The following is a 23,770-nucleotide window of genomic DNA, read 5'->3' as shown; positions in this document are numbered from 1 at the left end:
GAATGAAACCATTTTTGGTGAGGTGGTCATGCAGGGTTTGATTCCAATTTCTGCCTGATTGTTTCAGTCCATAGAGGGATTTGTTTAACATACAGACTGCTTTCTCGCCCGTTTTCCATCTCACTTCAAATCCCTCTGGTTGCTCCATGTAAATCTCATGGTCAATTGGGGCATGGAGGTATGCTGTTTTGACGTCCATTTGGTGTACGATGAGATCGTATTGGATAGCTACTTGCATTAGTATGCGGATTGATGTGATGTCAGCTGTTGGGGAGAAAGTCTCTGTATAATCTACCCCCTTGGTTTGGTTGTAATCCTTTGCAACAAATCTTGCTTTGTATTTCGGGGATCCATCAGGGTTTTCTTTAATTTTATATACCCATCTACCGCTGATTGTTGTTTTGCCTTTGGGTAGAAGTGTCAGCTTGTACACGTCGTTTTCTTTCAGGGAATTGATTTCCTCCTGCATTGCTTTGATCCAATGGTGTGCCACTGGGGAGGTCGTAGCTGCTTTATAGGTGTGTGGTACACCATGTGCGACTTTGTAGCAGTAGTCGAGATTGACAAGTGTGTGACCACTCTCGTTTTGAACTGTCGTTACATAGTCCTCTAAGTAGCTGGGCATCTTGTGTTCCCACTCTGGGTATCTCCATGTATAACTGCTTTCTTCTATGATATTGAGTGGTTCATCAACACTAGACTATTCTCGGTCTTCTTTCGGTTTTAGACTTTTTGTCAAATCTCTTTGGAAGAAGTCCTTGTCATTATTGCTTGGTGGAGAAGTTTGGTTTTGTTGTACGTCAGAGTTGTTGATGAATTTTACTTGTCTGTGTTTATACACTTTCCCACTTTCAGGGTGGTAGATTAGGTATGCTGGGCTGTTTCTGTCGTATCTGATAAATATCCCTCTCTGACATTTTGGGTCCAGTTTCCCTCTTGTGTTGGAGTAGGTGTAGCACACTGAACTGAAGATGTGCATTTTCGAGAGGTCGGGTTTCCTCCCAGTTATCTCGTAATATGGAGTTTGTTTCAGGCGGTTGTTGAAACACCTGTTTCGTATAACTGCGGATGTCATGACAGCATAGGTCCACAGGGTTTTGGGTAATCCACTCTCTATGATCATGCATCTCGCCATTTCGAACAGTGTCCACCAATTTCTTTTGGCTGTTCCATTCTTGTGAGGTGAGTACGGTGCTGAGGTCTCATGTTTAATTTTGTTTTTGCGGACTAATTTCTGGAAATCGTTCGACTTAAATTCTGAACCGTTATCTGTCCTCAGTATTTTTATTTCGCCATAGGGTGAGATATCTGCAATGAATTTTTCGGCGGCGAGTGTGGTGTCACTTTTATTTTTAATAAAATACACACATACAGAACCAGAGAAATCATCGGTGAACGAGACAGCGTATCGATTTCCGTTTAAGTCTGCCGGGTTTATAGGGCTGGCTAAGTCCGAGTTAACTAGATGTAGTATGCTGGATTCTCATTCGTCCGGGTCTTTGTTTCTGCTTTGAGAGAATTTTCCTTGAATGCAAATATTGCAATTTCTATTGTTTGCGTTTTTTGGTTTTATTTTCATCCCATGAACTACAGCGGGTAGTTTCATTACGACGTCATAGTTACAGTGGCCGAGTATTTTATGCCATGTATCAACGTCATAGCATTGATGGCAGCTGTCTTCGGGGCTTTCATTCTGTGTAGTCGTTAAATAGTACAGTCTTTTATGTACATATATTTTGAACCTTCTGCCGTTTTTATGTACGAGTTCATTTTTATTTTCTTTAAAAATGACTGTTGCTCCGTTTTTAGTAGCAGTTTTTACAGAGAAAATGTCTTGTGGGTAGGAAGGTATCAATAACGCCGACGCAGTTTCCATTTTCGTCTACGAAGTGTATTTCTGCATCTCCTCTTTTTAATGCAACGCCGCTGGTTTTTGTATGTCCACTAACTCCATGTAGTGGTTTTCTGGCTGGAATGTTTGGTCGAAATTTTTTAATTTCTTCTCATCTCTAATGATGTGAGAAGTGGCACCAGCGTAACAAGCAAACCTGTGGGTGACGTCGTCTTCCACACGTGGTAGTCCTTCATTTTGAGTGTGAACGTATATTCTTCTTCAATATCCACTGCCTTTCCATAGTGTCCCTACGTTTGTAGCGGCAAGACTCTCTTTTATGAGTGGTGGCTTTGCAGTTGTTGCACCACATTTTTCGTTTGTTGTTGTCACAGTCTGTAGATATATGCCCTTTTCCGACGCACATATAGCATGTAGTGTCTCGCTCGTCATGGTCGTTGTTACTTACAGCAATTCTCGAAAAGGAGGAAGTTAGTTTCATCATGTCGTCGCTGCTAGACTCGTTTTTGTGCTTTAGAGTCTCTTCAAAGCTGTGAAGCTCGGTTTTAAATACAGAGAACGTTAGTTCTTTGTTGCTGTGAGTCACATATATAGAAAATGAGTCGAACTGGCTAGGTAATCCCTTTAATATCATCACGATGATTAAAGCATCGTCCACTGTTGTAATATATTGGACAGGATTATCTCCCTTGCACTTCAATGAACTACGGATTATCTCCCTTGCACTTCAATGAACTACCACTAGAGGGCGCGACAGTCTTAAAATCTGTTCTTTTGTAAATAAAAGGACCGGGAGACGATCTTTCCCTACGAGACGTACCGTCTGCCGATCTATCTATAATGTTATTTTGTCTTGTGCATTTTTATTCATTATGCATTGTTAATGTTGATATACATCAATTGGCGATGAAGAACGAATAATGCGGAGGAGTAACAAGACAATTTAAAATTAAAAGCGAACACCCACAACAAATCGAACGAGGAAAGTTGCCGAGTAGCGGATAAAAATGGCTTTATTAGGCACCATTGGAGAATGGAATAGTGTGGAAGAAGAATGGTCGCACTATATTGAGAGAGTAAAGTTTTTTTTACTGCCAATGATGTGTTGAATGAAGGTAAGAAACGTGCTATATTTTTGTCGGTTATTGGGGCAAAAAATTATGCTATTCTCAGGGGTTTAGCCGAAAACAGGCCAGAGCAGAAAACATTTGAAGAATTATGTATTCTGATGGAGAGGCACATCAGGCCGGCCCCCAACGAGATACATGAACGTTTCTTATTCAACACAAGAGACAAACAAGAAGGTGAGTCCATTAGTGAATATGTGGCCACACTGAGAAAAATGTCGGAACATTGCAACTTTGAAGAAAAAGTAAATGAACACATACGTGATCGTTTGGTTGTGGGAGTGAAAGATGAGAAGATACAGGAGCGCTTGCTGGGCGAAAGAATGCTAACTTTGCACAAGGCCATTGAAATAGCAGTGTCTATGGAATCGGCAAGAAAATATTCCAAGTTGATGTTGGGAGCACAGACGAGTGGAAGTGAAACGTCCGTACACAGGTTACCATTAAAACGAGAGTGTTATCGTTGTGGAAGCACTGGCCACCAAGCGGACAAGTGCCAGTTTAAAAACAAGGAATGTTTTAAATGCAGGCGAATAGGGCATACTCGTCGGAAGTGTAGGCAAGAAGAGAGCAGGCCTCCTAGCTCCGCAACACGAGGTAAGGAAAGCAGGATGGTGAACAATGTGGAGGAAAATTGTTGTGAAGAAATGGAAATAAGTATGGAAAGGCTAGACTTGCACACAGTTGCTAACCTTCGGACACCACCAGTATTAGTGGAACTGCTAATTAATCAAGAGAAAGTGGTCATGGAAGTGTACACTGGAGCTGCATGCACAGTAATGAGCCTAGAAAAATTCAATAAAATTGGCCAAGTTTGTGATCTAAAGGAAAGCCATGTCAAGTTGAGAACGTACACTGGTGAATTAGTGAAACCACATGGGACCACAGACGTGGAAGTAATCCAGGAAGGGTTAAAGCATCGACTATCTTTGCTGGTGGTGAAAGGTAATGTACCGACACTTCTTGGCCGCAACTGGTTGAATAAGGTAAAGCTGGATTGGAGAAGCATGTTTCCTTTATACCAGGAAGATTCCCCTTCGAGGTTGGAAAGGCTTTTAAAAGAATTTGATTCGCTGTTCAGTGAAGAAATGGGGTGTTTAAAGGATTTTAAGGTCAAAATACTCATTGATAAAATGGTTAGTCCCAAATTTTGTCGGGCAAGACCAGTACCTTATGCCATAAAAGCGGATGTGGAAAAGGAGCTAGATCGCCTGGAAAACCAGGGAATTTACAAAAGAGTGGAATACTCTAGGTGGGCTGCCCCCATTGTACCGGTTGCCAAAAATAATAATGAAGGCATCCGGATCTGTGGAGATTACAAACAAACAGTAAACCGGGCATCACCATGTGACTATTACCCTCTTCCTCGGACAGAAGATATATTTGCTACTTTGAAAGGGGGTCAAAAATTTAGCAAGCTCGACTTGAGCCATGCCTATCAGCAGCTGGAATTGGATGCAGAAACCCAGGAACTGCTAACAGTAAACACTCACCAAGGATTATACCAGCCCACCAGACTACAATTTGGGGTACACAGTGCTACAGGGATTTTTCAAAGGGAGATGGACAAAAGATTGAAGAACATTCCTTTTTGCAAGGTGCGTGTGGATGACATCCTGGTTTCAGGTAGTGATGACAGTAGTCATCTGAAGAATTTATACAGTGTATTTGCTGCTCTAGATAAGGCCGGATTAAAGTTAAAGAGAAGTAAGTGCAAGTTTCTCCTTCCTGAAGTGACATATCTGGGTTTCAGAATTAGTAAGGAAGGCATAGCGCCTCTTCCAGACAAAGTAGCCGCCATGACAGAGGCACCTCGACCGCAAAACATCACAGAATTAAGAGCCTACCTAGGGGCACTTAACTATTATCATAGTCATTTGCCAAACTTATCAACTATACTTGAACCGCTTCACAACTTAATGAGGAAGGGTGCTCCCTGGGTATGGGGTGCTGGACAAACCAGGGCTTTTGAAGAAACAAAGAAAATGCTGTGTTCTGCACCTCTTTTAACTCATTTTGATCCATCTAGACCGATTCTGGTGCAAGTAGATGCTTCTCCCTATGGACTGGGAGCTGTAATGGCTCACAAAATGGAAGATGGAAGGGAGAAACCAGTATGCTACGTATCATGAACGCTGTCTGAGGCAGAACGGAATTATGCGCACATTGAGAAGGAGGGGCTGGCCCTAGTCTTTGCGGTGAAAAAGTTGCACCAATATCTGTATGGGAATAATTTTACGTTGTTCACTGACCACAAACCGTTATTGGGGTTGTTTGCTGAAAACAAGCCGATCCCTTCTCTTGCTGCTGCCAGAGTTCAACACTGGGCCATATTTCTGGCTGCCTATAATTACAGGTTGGAGTATCGTGCCGGGTCCCTTAATGGAAATGCAGATTGCCTCAGTCGTCTTCCAATCAGTGTGCAGGAGCAAGATGTCACACCTAATTCTAACAGGATACACATGATGAACTTGGTTGATGCTCCAGTGACTGTGGCGGCAGTGAGATTGGAGACAAGAAGAGACCCTACTTTGAGTCGGGTGTATGAATACATCCTGAATGGCTGGAGTAGGTGTATTCCAGACACGGCAATGAAGCCCTACTTCAACAAACGGACAGAGTTGACATGTGAAGATGGTACCGTATTATGGGGGAGTAGAGTAGTAATTCCGGCTATACTCAGAACAAAAGTGTTGCAGCAATTACATCAGACACACATAGGGATCGTGCGAATGAAGGCCCTTGCTTGCAGCTATGTGTGGTGGCCAAATCTTGATGCAGATATTGAGAGAGCCGGTAAAGCTTGTGGAACCTGCATACATTATCAAAGCAACCCCGGCAAGGCTCCCATTCACTGCTGGGAATATCCAAGTTCACCATGGGAGAGAGTCCACTTAGATTATGCGGGTCCATTTTTGGGGCACATGTTTTTGATAGTAGTGGATGCTCATTCAAAGCGGACTGAAGTTTGCATTACAAAATCATCTTCTGCTATGACCACAATTGAAAAATTGAGAGGGATCTTCGCAACTCATGGACTACCGGTATTAATTGTGAGTGACAACGGTCCCTGTTTTACAAGTGAAGAATTCAAAGCATTCATGAATGCTAATGGAATTCGACACATTTTCACAGCTCCTTACCATCCTTCCTCGAATGGACTAGCAGAACGCAGTGTACGCACCTTCAAGGAAGCGCTTAAAAGGATGAATACAGACGGCAAGGCAACACTTGAAACCAAGGTGAACCGATTTTTATTCACTTATAGGATAACTCCAAACTCATCAACTGGGGTTTCTCCTGCCGAGCTGATGTTCAAACGGCAGTTACGAACAGCGTTTCATTTGGCAAAGCCAGACACATACAAGGTTATGGATGTAAAAAATAAAATGGAAAGGGGAGCAAGGTAATGGTGCCGCTCCGTGAATTTAAAGTAGCCGATCCTGTGCTTGTGCGTAACTATGGATCTACTCAGCGATGGATTGAAGGTGGCATTACCAGACAGTTGGGAGCAGTGAATTTTGAAGTGGAAACTGGTAGAGGGCTAGTAAGGAGGCATGTGGACCAGCTTGTGAAACTCTCATCACCAGTAGCAGTGGAACTTACGCCTGAGATACAAGCTGATAATGCTGTAAAGAATCTTGAGAGTTTCGGCACACCTGAAGTTTCCAGCACACCCGACAGTCCTGAGGAAAGTTTAATACCTGAGAGCAGGCATATGGAAGAGGTTGCAGAGACTCCAGCAGTGGTAGAAAAATCGGCATCACCACCCTCTCGCAAGTCAGGGCGTATTCGGAGACCACCAAAAAAATTTGAAGACTATGTTCGTGATCCAGAGTAAGATTGAAGGGATGTAATATATTGGACAGGATTATCTCCCTTGCACTTCAATGAACTACGGATTATCTCCCTTGCACTTTAATGAACTACCACTAGAGGGCGCGACAGTCTTAAAATCTGTTCTTTTGTAAATAAAAGGACCGGGAGACGATCTTTCCCTACGAGACGTATCGTCTGCCGATCTATCTATAATGTTATTTTGTCTTGTGCATTTTTATTCATTATGCATTGTTAATGTTGATATACATCAACTGTCTGTCCAGCATTTCTGAGGGCTGTTAGAACAGTTTCTGTTCTTATAACGTAGTCCGTGACACTTTCATCGCTATTCTTTTTGAGAGACGTTAGTTGGGTGTATAAAGAAATGACCCTAGGCTTCCCTTTTCCTGCATAATGTTCGCGTAATATTTTTAGAGCTTTTCTTCCATTGTCTGCAGCTTCTCTCATTATCAGGGATAAGCTTTTATCATCTAGAAACTGTACCAGTTCGGCATACGCTTCCTCATTTCTTTCATTGTCGTGTTCATTTGTAGAGTTTACACCTAAGATGGTGTCTTTTAGACCGAGCGTACGTAAATGGCCTAAGAATTTTACTTCCCAAATTTCGTATTTGGCTTCATCTCCGTCAAAAGATAATCTGCTCCATCTGTTTCCATTATCACTTCTGGGCCCATAACCTGTTGAGTGGTGCATTTTAGTGGAATAGAGATAAAAATGAACAGGAATTCAAAGGAGGAAAATAGACACATGTGTTGACTGATGAGAAGAACTCTTTATTAAGGGGGAAGAACAAAAAAAGGGATTATGGGATATGTACAGGGAAAGGGAGGTAATAGAGATACAAGAGTTATCGAACTTTCAACATATATAGAAAGAAAGAGGTTTATATCTGCATGTAATATTACATGTAATAGTTAACTAAAGATGATCATCCCATAAGAAAACTGAAAAAAAAAACCTAATAGGGAATTGATTAAAACGAATGTTTAAAAGAATATGGAAATTAACTAGATCTTTTGCAGATGAATACAATTCCATAACCCATTTATAATGAAGTTGTATTTTCTTTTTAAATAAATAGAAAAAAATGCTTACCTTTTTTCTTTGTTGGCTCGGAGGCTAAGTTCAAAGTGTAGTATCAAAGTGTAGTATAACCACGGTCACCAAGAGTAAGAAGAAGGCCTGTTAACTGAAAAATGTCTGCAGGCTATGTAGGTAAGATTTGTCAGACTGTCAGTACTATATGAGGGCCATTTGAAAAAGAGCAATAAAACATTTTTAAAAAGAAAAAGGAACACAGTTCGATTGCTACTTTAACTGAACTTTATTCAATATAAAATATAAACATTATCTATGTAAAATTAAGTAATTTTAAAGTAATATACAATTTAATACTGATAAAACTGAATTATGAATTTAGTGGACAAACAATTAAAGAAACATTAAACAAATATTTTTTGGCCTTCGGAACAAGATCAGTGTAGTATCTGTTTTGATGCTACACTTTACCTTTTCTGTCTTCGGTCGGTGGAGGAGAAATCTCTCATGACTGAGATTATTTTTGTTCCTATCCAGAGTGCCCCTTATTGGGAAGCTGGATTTTCTCCACAAGGTTATATGTTGAAATATTTAAATAACTATTACTTTAAATACAGAAATTAGTTTTAGTTTTCTGTTCTATGTCCATTTTTTCCCCATGTTTTTCATCAAAATGTGTAGCGTATTAGTTGTCTCACAAGCCATCATCAGTGATTGCTTACTGGCAGTAACCTGTGGTGTTCCCTGGAGACCAAGTGACAAGTCTCCACAGATTTCCAGTGTTCTCCACCTCTTGACCACTTGTGCAGATGATTGCATGTTATCGCAACAGATGTTGTCACTGATTTCTCGTTGGCATCGGCCATTGGTGTTTCCTGGGGTTTGGATGACAAAATGCCTTCCCAAGGTACCAGATTTGAACTGCACACTTCCAGTAGAGATTTGGTCAGTACTCTCTCACCTCGGTCTTTCCATCCTCCTTGACCCTTCACAACTAGTTGGTGTGATGTGGTGTGGCGCGAGTCGATGTCATCTACACCAGTTTTTTTATTATTATTACTATTATTATTATAATAATAAGGGTGCTTGTGCAGTGTACGCACATGTATTTTAAATATTATTTTCAAGTTAAATTAAATTTTAGATTTGTATTACTGTACACATAGATTCGAAAAAGTTGTCAAAAACAAATATCACAAATAAATGTTATCAAAGGCAAGATAAGTTACTCTTCTACCTATCTGGGAAGGTTTTTAGTGATTTTACTCACTTTAAAACGTGTAATCGCTTCGAAAATCATACAATGTTTATCAATATATTTTAAAAAGAAAAATGTCGCCATGTTTGTAACTTATCTTGTTTTTGATAATATTTATTTGTTATATATTTGTTTTTTGACAACTTTTTCGAATCTATGTGTACAGTAAAACAAACTCCTCATGTAAATTATTTACAGTTAAAATGTTATAAAAACAAAAAATTGAAGTTTTAAATATATTTCAGAGAAATGAATTACGCCCTATGCTAAAATATTGATAATTCACCAATCGTAAAAAAAACAAAAAACAAAAAAAAAAAACACTGCCGTGAAAAATGCTTACTTTAAAATATTTGAAAATACTCAGTGAAAAGTTTTATTTATTATTAAAAGAACGGGCTGAAAAATATTATATAAAAATTGGGGTTTGTATTACTGTACACATAGATTCGAAAAAGTTGTCAAAAAAACAAATAAATATTATCAAAGGCAAGATAAGTTACTTTTCTACCTACCTGGATATGTTTTCAGTGTTTTATTTAATGTAACATGTTTATTCAGCTCGAAAAGCATACTGTGTTTACCGATGTATTGGAAAATTCAAAATGGCGCCCAGCTCTCTCTTTAACACGGTAAGTTTGGGAAAAGGTGCTATAAATATAAAACTAGACAAAATACTGTTAGAAACTCGCTCAATATATATTACCGTGACATAGGTTGACATATATTCGGTAGTTTTTTAATAGTATTTTGTCTAGTTTATTATTTATAGCACCTTTTCCCGAACTTACCGTGTTAAAGAGAGAGGCGGGCCCCATTTTGAATTTTCCAACACATCGATAAACAATGTATGTTTTTCGAGCTGAATAAACATGTTACATTGAATAAAAACACGAAAAATATATCCAGTTTGTTAGAAAAGTAATTTATCTTGCTTTTGATAACATTGATTTGTTATATATTTGTTTTTTGACAACTTTTTCGAATCTATGTGTACAGTAATACAAACCCAAAAATTGTTTGTTTTGCATAAAATAAATAAATAAAATGAAATATTCGCCTTTCTCCAATAAAAATAAAAGTTCAAACACGAATTCACTTACGATATTTTGATTAAAATTATCCCAAATGTGCAATTATAATAATTATTTTCCGAATGGAGAATTGTTCTTTTTCTTTAGAACATACATGTACAATCGGTAACACATATTGGTAGCCATATTTTTTATGCCTGTTAGCATGACCACGTGGTTGAATACCGGAAGCTGTCTATACCTACAACTTAATTAGGAAATGACGTTACGCTGTCACATGCATCGGCCTTCTTTCTCGTTAGCCACGGTATAACACTATCTTAGACCCTGAAATAGATAAGATAGGCGGCGACGCTAAAGGGTAGGAGAAGTGCGAGTCCAGCCTGGCCAATCTGATGGCTAGATGCGGTCTTGTCGACAGGTTTTGGGTCGAGCATCCAGGGTGGGAGATATGGACATGGACCAATAGTCTTTCCTCCTATTCGAATACTTATTTGGACAGGATGTTAGTTAGAAGAGGTGACATAGATTTCTTATCTTGTCCCACATTCACTTGGCTAAGCCAGCTGGACCATAAACTAGTTATCTCCCAGCTGAAGCTAGTAAATAGGCTTAAGTTAGCGGGGCACTGGAAGTTCAACACCTCCCTTCTGGAGATACAAGGCTTCTGAGATGTTAATAGAGTTAATTCAAAAGACACAAGTGGAGGCGATTATCGGGAGTAAGTGGTGGGTGGGTTTTAAAGCTAAAATGAGAAGATTCTCCATTAAGTAAACCCAGTGCCTCATACTAGATAAGGCTGAAATGAAGAAGCAGCTAGAGCAGAAACTAGCTAAGGTTATGGGAGAGGGTGATAGGGTTAGTAAGGAACTAGCTAAGCAGGACTTTCTGCGCAAAACTAGCAAGCATTACAAAAGTCAAGTAGTTAGAGCAAGGCTTAGAAAGATATGCAAAGAAGCAGTCAACTCTGATGTGGAAATGTGTTGCGAGGTTTCTAAGTGTGGCTCAGACAAGTACATCGGCAAAGGCAAACATCCAGATGGATGCACCTTATAATTGACTTGGGAGATTTGCGAGGGGTTTTGAAAACATTTTGAGAAGTGTTTTACCCAGCATCCCGACCTTCTCGTCCATGATTTTAGTGACTCTCCCCACCTTAAGGTGGCTAGAGCGGCTAGTTGCAAAGACTGGATGATAGTGCGGGAGATTTTTACTGCGTTGATGTAGGTCAGCTGTGACATATTGCCAGGACTTGATGGTCTGGCATACAAACTGTATTTGAGGCTGTCATACATCTTTCTGCCTCTTCTGACAGATGTGTTCAACCATTGGTTTGCTAAGGGATCCATCCCAAAGCAAGTCACCAGGAGAGTGATCATAATGCTGAAGAAAGATTATGGACATGGTGGGGAAGAATTAAATGACTTCAGACCCATAACTCTGTTGAACATGAGTTAAAGATTTTGGCCCAGATCTTGTCGAATTGGCAGCAGATTGTTATTGGCAACTTGATTGAACCGGAGCAGAACTACACTGTGAAGGAGAGATTGATCCAGAACAACTTGTACTTGATCCGCACAATCCTAGAGGGAAGGATAAAAGATGACACGGAAGCTACGCTGATCAATTTAGACCAGTCCAAAGCTTTTGATAAGGTCGACCATCGCTTCCTGGCATCTGTCTTAGAGGTCGCCAGTTTTAAACTGAACTTCTGCAAGTGGATCTCTGTGACGTATCACCAGCCTAAGGTTGTCATACAAGTCAATGGAAAACACTCGAAACCCTTTGTTAATTCTCGATTGGTGTGTCAGGGTTGTCTGCTGTCACCCCTAATTTATGTCCTGGCTTTGGAACCACTGCTCCGCAAGATGTGGGGAGGCAAATTCGACCCTGTATGGAATAGCTCTGCTTGGTACGAAAGAATCACAGGGGACAAGATAAACCACAGCAATTTGGTTGGACTGCAGTTGGGCACCTGGAGTGCTAACACAAACTTCCCGGTGGCCTTCAGCTGGACGGATGGTGTGAAAGGATTCCTTCCCAAGGACCTTTTATCACGTAAAAGTCAATTTTCAGTCACAGAACCAAATGTGACCTCTGATCTTCTTCTAAGCCACCATCCCAGTCAACGGCTACCAAGATGTGACCTCATTCAGCAGGACCCCATCTGATTTGTTTCCCTGGTTGTACTTGGTCAGTCTTCAATTGTGGTCAGGTGTTTCTCAGTCCTCCTGGCGTCAAGGGTTGATATGCTGTAATTCAACAAATCACCATCTGGCAGTAAGACAATTCATCAAGAAAAAAACAAAAAAACTTCGTTTTGTCTTTCTAGTCTACTTATTAAGTCCAAAAATATATATACAAGTTTTCTTTACAATTCAGTGTTTAGACAAGTCTAAATGATTCACATTTTCTTGTAGTCTCTTTCTTTTTAGCGGTGAGGGTTGTGGCGAGATGTAGAATCACGGAGAGGGGGGGGGGGCGATCCAATCTACTCTTCTGCGTGTACACACAAGCTATCTCAAGCTCAATCAATCTCAATCTCCAATCTGTCGTTTTTCGGCTCTGCTCTTGTTTACATACGGCGGGGTGGGGGTAGGTTGGGTGGTCTTTACAACCAATCACCCACGACAGTGTCAACTTCCAGGATATTTCGATTGGTCCCTGTCAGAAAGTGGAGATTTGCCATAAGTTGTACCTGCGATCCTGCAGGCGATTTTCTCATGACAATTCGGTCACATCTATAACCTTAGGTCAGGGCAACTGTACTCAAAAGACTAAACATCTCTTCCCTAACCTTGAGTCATCATTCGTTTGCACCGACAACGAAAATATGTTTTCATTACATCTCTCAAAATGGCATTGTTTGTCGATTGATTAAACAAAATCATATATTATATTTATTTTTTTCTCAGCAGGGATTTTTGCTGTCGCTCAGGCACACCAATATTTAATAAAAATTCACATCTGCCCGTTTTTCTTCAGTGATTTTTAAGTTTTCACCCCTTTTTGGGGAGCTCAACCGCCCCCTGGGACGGTCATGTCACATGGCCTGGTTCGGATTCCCAGCATGTGGTTTGGACCAGGTCTCCGGCTCAAAAAGAATTGGTCAGAGGTAAAGTCAAAGGTGAAGGCTGTGGTCAACTTGTGGCTTCCTAGGAAACTTCCCTAAAGGGTAAAGCTAAGGTGTGTGCCACATACGTCTTGCCTCTCATCCTTTACCAAGTGGCCGTACTTCCCCTGCCTGCACAACACCTAAAACCTCTTGTAAAACTCTTGTCCTCACTTCTTTGGGATGAGGGAAAACACTGGGTGCTGAGACAGGTCTGTATTCAATGTCTGTATGACTTATGTATGGCTTGGCAATGCCGGGCTTGAAGTGTCATTGAGACGCTGAAAGGCTGGCTTTCAACTGTGGAACCCTATGGTTACTGCCGCCTTTCCCGACCTCATTCTCGACCCCTCTGTTGAGAGCCATCACAGGCCATGGGGAAAATCAGCCTTCCTAAAGAAAATGCTGAGCTGCGCTAAAACGACAACCAAGGTCCAGCGACCTTGAGACTGCTACCCATAAGAAACTCCACAGAGATCTAGTGAGTGGGGGGGGGGCGCCAACGATTCGCTATGTGTGCATTTGGGTTGGCAGCAGAGTGAATCCGCTCCGCGTAGAGCTGGGTGCCAGGTTCAAGTCATCTAAACAATTTAGAGTTTTCTTTGACCTGGTGATTGGCCCAAAATGTACTACCCCTCAACAACATACAATGCAGTTCCAGTTTTTTGGAGTCATCTGCTTGTCCCTGTTGCAAAACAATGACCAAAGAAACGACTGATCACGCGTTCTTCGATTGCTGCTAACTCTGCTGGTACTGATCGTATGTCAGTGAGGATTTGATTCTGAGCATCCTTGCCCGATTACCTTATCCAACGTTGTTGACAACATGAAGCTGCCATGGGACCAGGAAAGAAAAATGGTGAACATTAAGATCCTGGCGAGAATGGTGAATTGGGACGTCACGACTGCAAGGTGGCTGGGGGATGTTGTTTTTTTCTGATCAGGAACTGATCACTTTCTTTAAACACCAACTTCAGGTGAAGATCAGATGTGATAGAAGAAGGCTGCATTGTGTAGCATTTGACAGAAGATGGATACACATAGCTAGTTTGTGTGTATGAAAAGGAGCCAAATTTGAATGCATGTTCCCCGCCTAGGTGCGGAATTCGCAGTTTCGTCAAGTATTTAACTTTTAGCCTCTTAGCTAGCCGAGTGAATGCGTCATTCCTCCCTGACTAGGAAGCCTCCAAGATCCCCATCCCCTTTTAATTGAAATTTTTCTTTTTGCTCCCCTCTCCCCCTCTAAATTTTGCCCATCTCGAAGAAAAAGAAATCAATCACTAACATTCCTCCCCGTCACCCACCAATTTTTCTTTTCTCCCGTTCATCCCATTTAGAGGGTACCCCCACTTAGAGACTGTCCTGCAGGATCTTAGGTTCCTTTACAAACCAAAGTGAAACTGGCAGTCTGTCAATTAGATGAGGTTGGGAGGGTCTTACTAACCAGTTTTTCATTTTTCTTCCCCTGCCCTCAACACAAATGAATTATTGTATCATTATTGTTATCTTTTTTGTTTTTATACACTAATAAAAAATGTTTTAAACAATTGGGTTCTAAGTGGAATGTCATCCAGTATGAAAGGCTGAATGTGCTATGATGGTGAAAGAGGATGCTAGCTAAGAGAAACTTTTGTTTAGTTCTAGAGTGGCAAGGATGACCAACAACGATTCCCATTCTTCCCCACTTTTTGAGTTGGCCGTGTGCCTAAATTTTTTGTTCATGTTGAATTTATGTTGTATTGTTACACTAATTAAAAGACTTGATCCAAGTGTAGGATCTGTTCTGATACACTTAAGTTAATTTGTCCTTGGTCAATACTTCTATACTGATACAATTATTATTCTTGGTTCCTACCAGATTGCCCTTTTGCCCCCCCCCATTAAAAACGACCTTGTGTCACATTTTCCTTTCGTGGGGAAGCACATAAATACTAACAGAAAAAAGGGGTTTTAATATGAATATCAACACACAAAAAAAAACAAATTTCTATATAGATTTCTAATATATATAATATAATTATTACCTGGTATTATAAATAGATTTATATTTTCACTTATAATTATCAGATATACATGCGTAAATAAATTAAATTTGTATGGACTACTTAATAATCAGAAGCTCAACTAATGCAAAATATGTTAATATGATCAATTATACTAACTTATTAATTAAAAAGAACAATACTCATTTATATAACTTGTTAGTTGATAGTGTGTTGAATTTGGATATCCTTCTAATAAAATCTTAATAAATTTTTATATCTTATCTTAGATTTTATTCAGTCTTTCAACCGAATTTTTAATTTCTTAAAATTCATTTAACAAAATAATTTATTAAATATGTTTTGTTTTCTTGAAATATGCTATTTAAAATGTATCAAAGAGAATATCAGGTTTGACAGTTTAGTGAATAGAAATTTTATTGAAATATATTGCGTCTCTACACCTTGTCTCCCTTGTAAAAGCCGAGCTCCGTGGCAATCTAAAGGCATCCCCTTATAATGCTGAATCTGTCATGCCACGTCCGTTACGTGGGGGAATTTCATATTAGTTGTTTACTTTATTCCTCTCAATTTCTGATCCTAAATTTACTATAATAGAGTGGGATAAGGACCAAAGATAAATATCTGATAGTTTACTGATTTAATTCGAAGCCTTAAGTCGTAGCGTACATTAGAATAGTTTGCCTATTTTAGTAAGTGGGAAGCCATTTCTTTTGGTGGCCTGCATTATGGTTATAGCTATTTCAAACCAGCCACTTCGTCTACGTCAGTAGCTATATTTTTTCTAGCTCTTCGCCGTAGTGGAACGAACTTTGTTTAATTTTTCTCGATACAGCAAATATTTATTTATTTATTGAAAGCATCTTTAAAGTACGAATCTGTCTAATTTCATTATAATGTGAAAGTTTCGCCAATTCGCAACTCCACGCCAGCATGCCACTCCGTACCGTAACCCAGTTTCTATTTTTGTATCGACACATTGTGTTGTTTTCATATTCCAGCATGGCTGACACAATTGCTGCCTGTCCACGGCTCGACCTCGACTTCTACTTGATGGAGTAACCGTATTATAGCCTGGAAGGTCAGTAGTTGTTGATTAAATTCATGCAAGCCATTCGTTAGTGTCTATGTCGGCATTTATTTCTCAGCTGTTCCATATTGCCTTCCTGGAGAAATGATGGCTTTTCATTTCTGAAGTTAATGGTGACTACTTGACTATATAGAGAAACTGACTTTATTGATGTATATATATTTTTTAGCCTTACTATTATATATTTAATTTTTTTTTCTACTTATATAAAGAATTAATGTATTCTTAACATTGTTTATTATATGCGGAACGTCGAGTGCAGTGGATTTATTATGTATTTTTAATTGGGCGGGAATTTGTGTTCTGCAGCTTGACAAGCTAGACGAAGCTGTTTTAAATTCAAAAAGTGGGTTTGGACTTTTAGCAGCAGCGGCAACTACCAACGAACCAGATCTTTTGGAGGTCGTCAATGTCATTTCTTCTTCACATAAACCACTATTTTTCAATTTCATCGTTTGTTTTTATTTACATTTCCCAACCATTTTTTTTTTTTTAATTTTTTTTTTTAATTATTACTCAAATATTAATCTTAATTTATCAGTTACATTTTCTGGCTAATTTAGTGCTTTTTGCAGATTAAGAGAAGCAACAAACTCTAAAAACAAAAACACTTCAAAATGAGCCCTTTTAAATATTTACACCAGAAACCCCCAAGCCGATTAAAATGACACTAAAAATTAAATCTTACGGTCATTTCAATCGTGTTTTCTTTTTATTTTACCATAACTGATCGTATGGTTGGTGCTTACGCACTCATTTTCAAATTTTACGATATTTTTATTAAATTGTTAGGTGAAAGCACAATTACAAAACACCCTCCCCATGTTAAGAATGGCTTTCTAAATATTTCGGACTGATAACATAAGTACAACCATATATTTTGATAATTACATTTCACCTTTATTGTGCTCTCAAGTTTTGCCCCAACTCGATACCCAGTTTTTTTTTTTTTTTTTAAGAGAGGGGGAGGGAGATGGATTTTCTCCAGATTAAAAATAGACTATTTAATGCTGCCCGCGTGAGGAGGTAAGTAAATAGGGAGCCCCCTTTTCACCTAATTTGCGCTTTTAATTTTCCTAACTGAATGGATAGCAGATTAACCTATTTTCGCTCAATGCAAATGAGTAATGTACCGATCCACGACGCCCCCCCCCAAAAAAAAAAGGGTGGGTGGTGGTATAAGGCTGAACAAAATTTTACTTGTATAACCTCTCGGATAAGTGTTAAAAGTCTTAAAAAAAAAAAAAAAAAAAAATGCGGCAACTATTACATTAAACTACGCCTTAATATTGTTTAAAACTTAATTTCCAGATGGTACTATTGAAACATCTCAAATGAGAAAGTAAACCCCTTTATCAATCTAAAGATTAAAAATTTTTTTTTATATTTAATTTCTTAATAGGAATGCAATCTTATTTCTGCAATTACTACTGTCTAATGGTAGGTTGCCTCCATACCTAAAAGCATTATTCTAAATTAGCTAAAGCTGTTGAAGAGAGGGTTGGAGCGAAGTAAGAATGAAAAAGCAAGCTGATACGTTTCTGGTGAAGCGCTACCACATAAGACGTCATTCGAGCAATGGTTTGAGGCCTTCTGACTAACTTTGTAGCATGTTGCTGGCGAGCTCAACCATTACCTCGTTAATATTCATGAGCAACACTCGCTGTTCATTGGTCGAAAATTGCAACTGGTGGGACCAATACCTGATAGCTTTTATTTAGCTGTTTCACTCTTGGGGTGAAACACTTTCTCGCTCCCTATCTTGCTGATTTTTGCAAAGTTAAAATGTATTAATTAGGTGAATCTGTACATGAATACTACCCCCCCCTAAAAAAAAAGAGATTCTACTTTTTAAGCTATTATGTGAAAAATTTGTCGAAAAAAAAAAAAAACTGTTTTAGAGTGGTGGTGGGTGGACTGGTGGTCGGTGGACCACTACCAGTTTCATATATAATATATTTAAGGTAAAATTGGATGCTTAGTTTAAAAAAAACAAATATTTATGTATGTACTGATTGCGAAACGAATGTATTTTATTCCAAAAATTGCATAAATTGGTCAAGTATTTTGTATTTATTTTTTAAGAAAAATCAAATTTTATGTGGGAGCTAAGAGGATCCGAGAGCCGCCATATAGGTAAATTTTTTCCAAAATTCAAGGGCGGCAATTCAGTTCCACTACAGATTTTTTTGTATTTAAAATAAAACTTTTTAATCACTTAAAATCGTAATTTTTTTTTTTTTTTTTTAAGTTAACAAAACAAAAGTATTTGATAAATTTACGTAATTTTTGTAATATGACATCGTGGTTCCGGTGCAGAGTACGTACTTACATCATAAAGATTTTTCTGTATTTTTGTTTTTAATCAAGCGTAATTTTAAATAAGCACCTAAAATTGACACTCCCCGTTTTCGGTCTATTCTAAATGTTTAAGGCAATTAACTATTTAAAAAAAATAATAATAAATAAATTTTTAACCATTATTAACTAAGTCCGAATGAATTGTTTAAAAAGTTACAAAATTTATCCCCCATAGCAAAAAAAAAAAAAAAAAAAAAGTTAACTGCTCTAAAATGGTACAACGGAGAGTGGATAAAATCATTATTCTTTTGTACTTAAAAAGGGGCTTTTATTTTTTTCTCCATCTAAGTTGAAATGGCAAAATATTTGTAACCGATGCCGAATGCCACGGTGTTTAAGAACGATTTATAGAAATTGCCTCCAATGAACCCATTGGCATTTCCAAGTCCCCGTTCTTAACGAGGAAGTCTTTTTCGCCACCTCCCCAAGTAGGACGTAATATTTTGGAGGATAATCCTCCGGATAGTGATTATTAGACATCCCCAAAGCGTTGTGTAAAACGTCACTTAACAGCAACGTCAACAATTCGTGTTTACTTACAGTCTGGGTCAATTTCTGTGGAAGAGCATTTGGCGCTCTACAATGAATAAATAAAATTTACAATAAAAATATGGATGAAATCCATATAAGATTTACCTTTTGTAAAACTAATAGATTTTTCTTAACGAACTATACAGACGATAAAATTAATTTTAATGTTTTCTGTTGGCACTTATATATCTGAATATAATGTTGCTTACAAACCTCTCTACTTTTTTGGGAAAAAGGCGCAACAATTGATTATCACCTATCATTTTAATTAATCAAATCCAAACAATTTTTTTTTTTAGTCGATTTTGCTTTTGCAAGTTTTATTATCTCAAGAGTCATATATTCTATTATATAAATGTATTTTTTATTATTGGAAACCTGTTACAAAACATCTTTGTTTAAACTTCATACCGCATAATATTTAAATTTAATATCATTTAAAGCATTTTTTAGAAATAATTATTCTGTTAGAATTCTGTTTTTTATTATAATTTAAATAATTTTATTACCGAGGAAAAAAAAATTATCCAGAAAAAGTCTTTATTTTTCTTTTTTAACAATAATATTGATTTTATGTCCAATTTTAATTACAACTTTAAGGTAAGTGAGATAAATAATGGGATTATATATATATATATATATATATATAATTGAGCTTTTCAGCTTTAAAAATGTTGAAATTTTTATCAACCTACATTTATTTTGTTTAATTTTCATATGGAATGGGGTAGAACACCTAAAAAATATTTCCTCTAATATATTTAATGAAACCTACTTTTATTATGTAAGTTTATTTAATAATGAATAAATATCGAAAATTTCAGCAATATATGACGATTATTTGATTTTTGCTAAATTTTAAAAACATGGGTGTCTCTACGGCTTAAAAAACGTCACTACATAGGAACATTGTTTGGTGCTTGTCTATAAATGGGCTGAAAAAGATTTTTTACAAGAAAAATCGGAAATTTTTTATAATGTACGTATTTGTCACTGCATGAGGATGTCATATTCCAAAAATTATGTAAATCGGTCAAGTAGTTTTTTTTTTTTATTTAAGAAAATCAAATATTATCGCATGGTTTATTGAAGATTTGCTCCACGCCATCTTGTTGAAAGCTAATGACACTAACGACAACAGGCGGAAATATGGGATCAACAAGGGCAGACAATCGACTTTTTTTTCCTTAAATGTTGAAAACATTTTTTTTTTATAATACAAATACAAAATAATAAATTAACTTATTTAATAAATAAAATTGACTTCTTTTAATAAAGAGAATGTCGAAAACACCAAGGTTTTTTTTTTTTCGTTTGAAAACAGACTTTAATAAGCGAACATGAAAAACTTAGATGAAAATATACAAGATAAATCAATCAAGTATATATATTTTATTTTGAAAATGATTGTCTGCCCTTGTTGATCCCATATTTCCGCCAGGTGTCGTTAGCTTTCAAACAAATGTGGAGCAAATCTTTGATAAACCGTGTGATATTTGATTTTCTTAAATATAAAAAAAAACTACTTGATCGATTTACGTGATTTTTGGAATATGACCTCTTCATGCAGTAACAAGTACGTACATTATAAAGATTTTTTTAAGATTCTTGTAAATTTTTTTCGCCCCATTTATAGACAAGCACCCATTGTTTTAAAGCGTCGATAATGTAAACACGATTTTTTGTCTCGCATTTTCATTATTTTTGTATGCTGTAAAAATTTTTAAAAATATTTACAGTTTATTTGAACCTTCTTTTAAATGGTAAAAAATTTAGGATGATAAATTAGTTACATTGTGTTGCATACAGGGGTGGTGTTAAAACTGTGGCACGCGTTTGAGGTACCTACTGATCATTAACCAGAAAATCAAGAAATAATTGACAATTTGGGAACTTAGCTTATTGTTCTAAGAGAGGTAAATCTATTTTACTAAGCATTGTAAGAAAAAAAAAACTTTTTCAACTACTTTTATTTAACATAACAAAGTTTTATAAGATTAATAACAACCAAAAAGTAAAATGCAACAATATTGTAATTTTTCTTAAACAAAACCTTCGAGTAATTTTAAGAAAAAATGATTTTTTCAACTACTTTACCTTCCTTAGAACAAAGAGTTAAGCTTCCAAATTGCCATAATTGTCATCGCATGACAAAAAGGTTTCAATGTTATGAGAAACAGTTAATAGAGAAAAAAAATAACTTTTTTGATAATAATTAAAAAATCTTTTTTTTGACACTAACTTAATCATATTAATATTGAAAACTAGAAGTTCAAGAACTATAATATAATTTGGTACTTGTTTGTCATTTACGATCGCCACTTGTTTTCACTTTTTATGGAATAATTCAGTATATAACATCAAACCATTTATTTTTTTTAAATTTGGTAACACTCGTCCTCTGAATGCATGCACTTTGCTCCCATGTTTAAACACTGCATGAAACGATGCCTAAATGAACCTGAAACACACTAATTTGTCCATGCAACAAAAACTGGCTAAAAAATGGAGCTTGCTAGCACCCAACCTGACTTGTAAAGCCTCTATGGTAATAAGGGAAAAATGTTAATGAATACTAAAGTGAAATGTACACAGGAAAAAAAAATGGTGAAATGGTGATCATATTACATGAAGTTTATATAGGAAGTGATTAATTAAAATTATTTTATAGAAATTTAAAAGAATTTCTTTTTCAACAGGTTCTACTGAATTTGTTAATTTACTGTTGCATTCAAAAAATTCTTAATTGTAATTAATTGTTAATTTGCCCCTGTAAAAAACAAAACAAAACAAAAAAAAACAGTAGGTGATCAGTTTACATTGAATTTACACAGAAAACTTATTCTTCCCTCCTAAAATGTAACATTTTTGAACAAAAAATGGAATTCTCTAGTGACATGATAGCTAATTGTATACAGAAAAAGGACAATTTTGATGGTCATAAAGTGGGTGATCAGTTCATGTTATAATTTGTATCTCCTCCCTCTAAAATCTGATGTATTTGAAAAATAATGATGATGATTATCATAACATTTCGCTCCATCTTAAGATTAATCATTAGGCAGTACTTGAGGTGTCCCTCAAGTCTGCATCGAAGCATGCCTCGCTTAGGTAACAAGTCGGTGAGGATGTGTGTGATAGTCTGCACGTTGGCGCCACAGGGACACAGTGTCCTGTACATAGCCCCACTTGTGCAAGTTGTCCCATGTTTTTGCAACCTTTGCTTGGGCTCAGTTGAGTGTTAGCCATTCTTTCTGCTGGGAGATCTCTCAGTGCTGAAAGAGTACTGCTGTTGACGTCTTTGACTGACTCATTCCACTAACGCAGTCAGAAGGACACAGGTGTTGGTTAAAAATGATAAGAAATGAGAAATTCTTTAGCGACATGATAGATAATCGTACACAGAAAATAAAAATGAATTGGTATGTAAAAAAAACAAAAAAATGTGAAAACAAATGATAGTGGTGAATAATAAATAAACACTAATAATTTATATAAAACGTATTAGAATATAATTCTCTACCGAACCCACTTGTGGTAACAATTTGTAAGAGTTTTTATTTACTGCTTAAATGCTCTTACAAATCATTATATATTATGTGGATTCCACTATTTTTCTTGGTTTACACATTTTGGAGTATGAGGTAATCTGTATTTTAACATGTAAAAAAAATCTTACAAATTCTCTCCGCTCTTAAAACTATGCATGTTTGGGAGAGAATTTTATTCTAATGTATTTTATATAATTTGTGTTTCTTTAAATTTATGAGTTCTAATGTGTTAACTGATCTGTAGTTTTACCAAAATGTTCTTTGAAAAATTTAAGTTGAAATAATGTTGAGAAAAATATAATTGAATAATAACAAAAAAAAATATTAAAATTGGTCAGGTGAGAAAAAAATTAGAGGGGGGGGTACAAAATAAGTATAGTTATGTTTTTATAAAATAAATGTCATAATTTTGTTGGTCTTACAGAAATCAGATTTTAATTTTGAAATTTGTGTTGATAATAATTTTCTTTGTAGAAAGTTAAAAATTCACTTTAAGAAATTTGATGCAAAAAGAGTGTTACTGTTATTCATTTCGATTTTGATTTGCCTGTTGAATTTTATTCACTTGATAATTAACATATCACTCGTGTGTATTTCACTTACAGAGGGGAGAGAGAGATTCCTGCATTTTTGTTTTTCTTTCAGATATTTATTTTGCAAAAGCCATTCTCTGCAACTGATGTCCTGATATTTCATTGATTTTTGCGTGAATACTTGTTAAGCAACTGAAACTGTCAGTGGGAATATTGCCACCTGTGTTACTCTAAAAGTTTTTCTAAAATACGTGTAAATGTATAGAATTGATTGAAAGGAAATTTTTATAAATGACAAAATTAATACAATTATTCTTTTCTCATCTGATTAAGAAGCCATAGTCTATAGTTTTTTTTTTATTTAATAATCAAAGATCGGAAGTTGAAAATTTTTTCCTGTCATAGCAGTTGGAGGAAGATTTTTAAAACCAATTTGGGAA

The 23,770-nt window shown here is 36.8% G+C and overlaps 1 protein-coding gene across 1 annotated transcript in view; it reads left to right on the top strand.

Moving 5' to 3' along the window:
- Positions 1-16,232: 16,232 nt before the first annotated feature.
- LOC145260599 (mRNA (2'-O-methyladenosine-N(6)-)-methyltransferase-like) overlaps positions 16,233-23,770 on the top strand; it is an 89,510-nt gene continuing 81,972 nt past the window's right edge. The window contains exon 1 of the mRNA XM_080118922.1: positions 16,233-16,345. The gene's annotated coding sequence lies outside the window, so the exon portion shown is untranslated. The remainder of the gene's footprint in view (positions 16,346-23,770) is intronic.

Source organism: Euprymna scolopes, chromosome 1, assembly GCF_053919585.1.
Source record: "Euprymna scolopes isolate OS-2025 chromosome 1, ASM5391958v1, whole genome shotgun sequence".
NCBI classification, from domain to species: domain Eukaryota; kingdom Metazoa; phylum Mollusca; class Cephalopoda; order Sepiida; family Sepiolidae; genus Euprymna; species Euprymna scolopes.
This window is presented reverse-complemented; position numbering and strand designations above follow the sequence as displayed.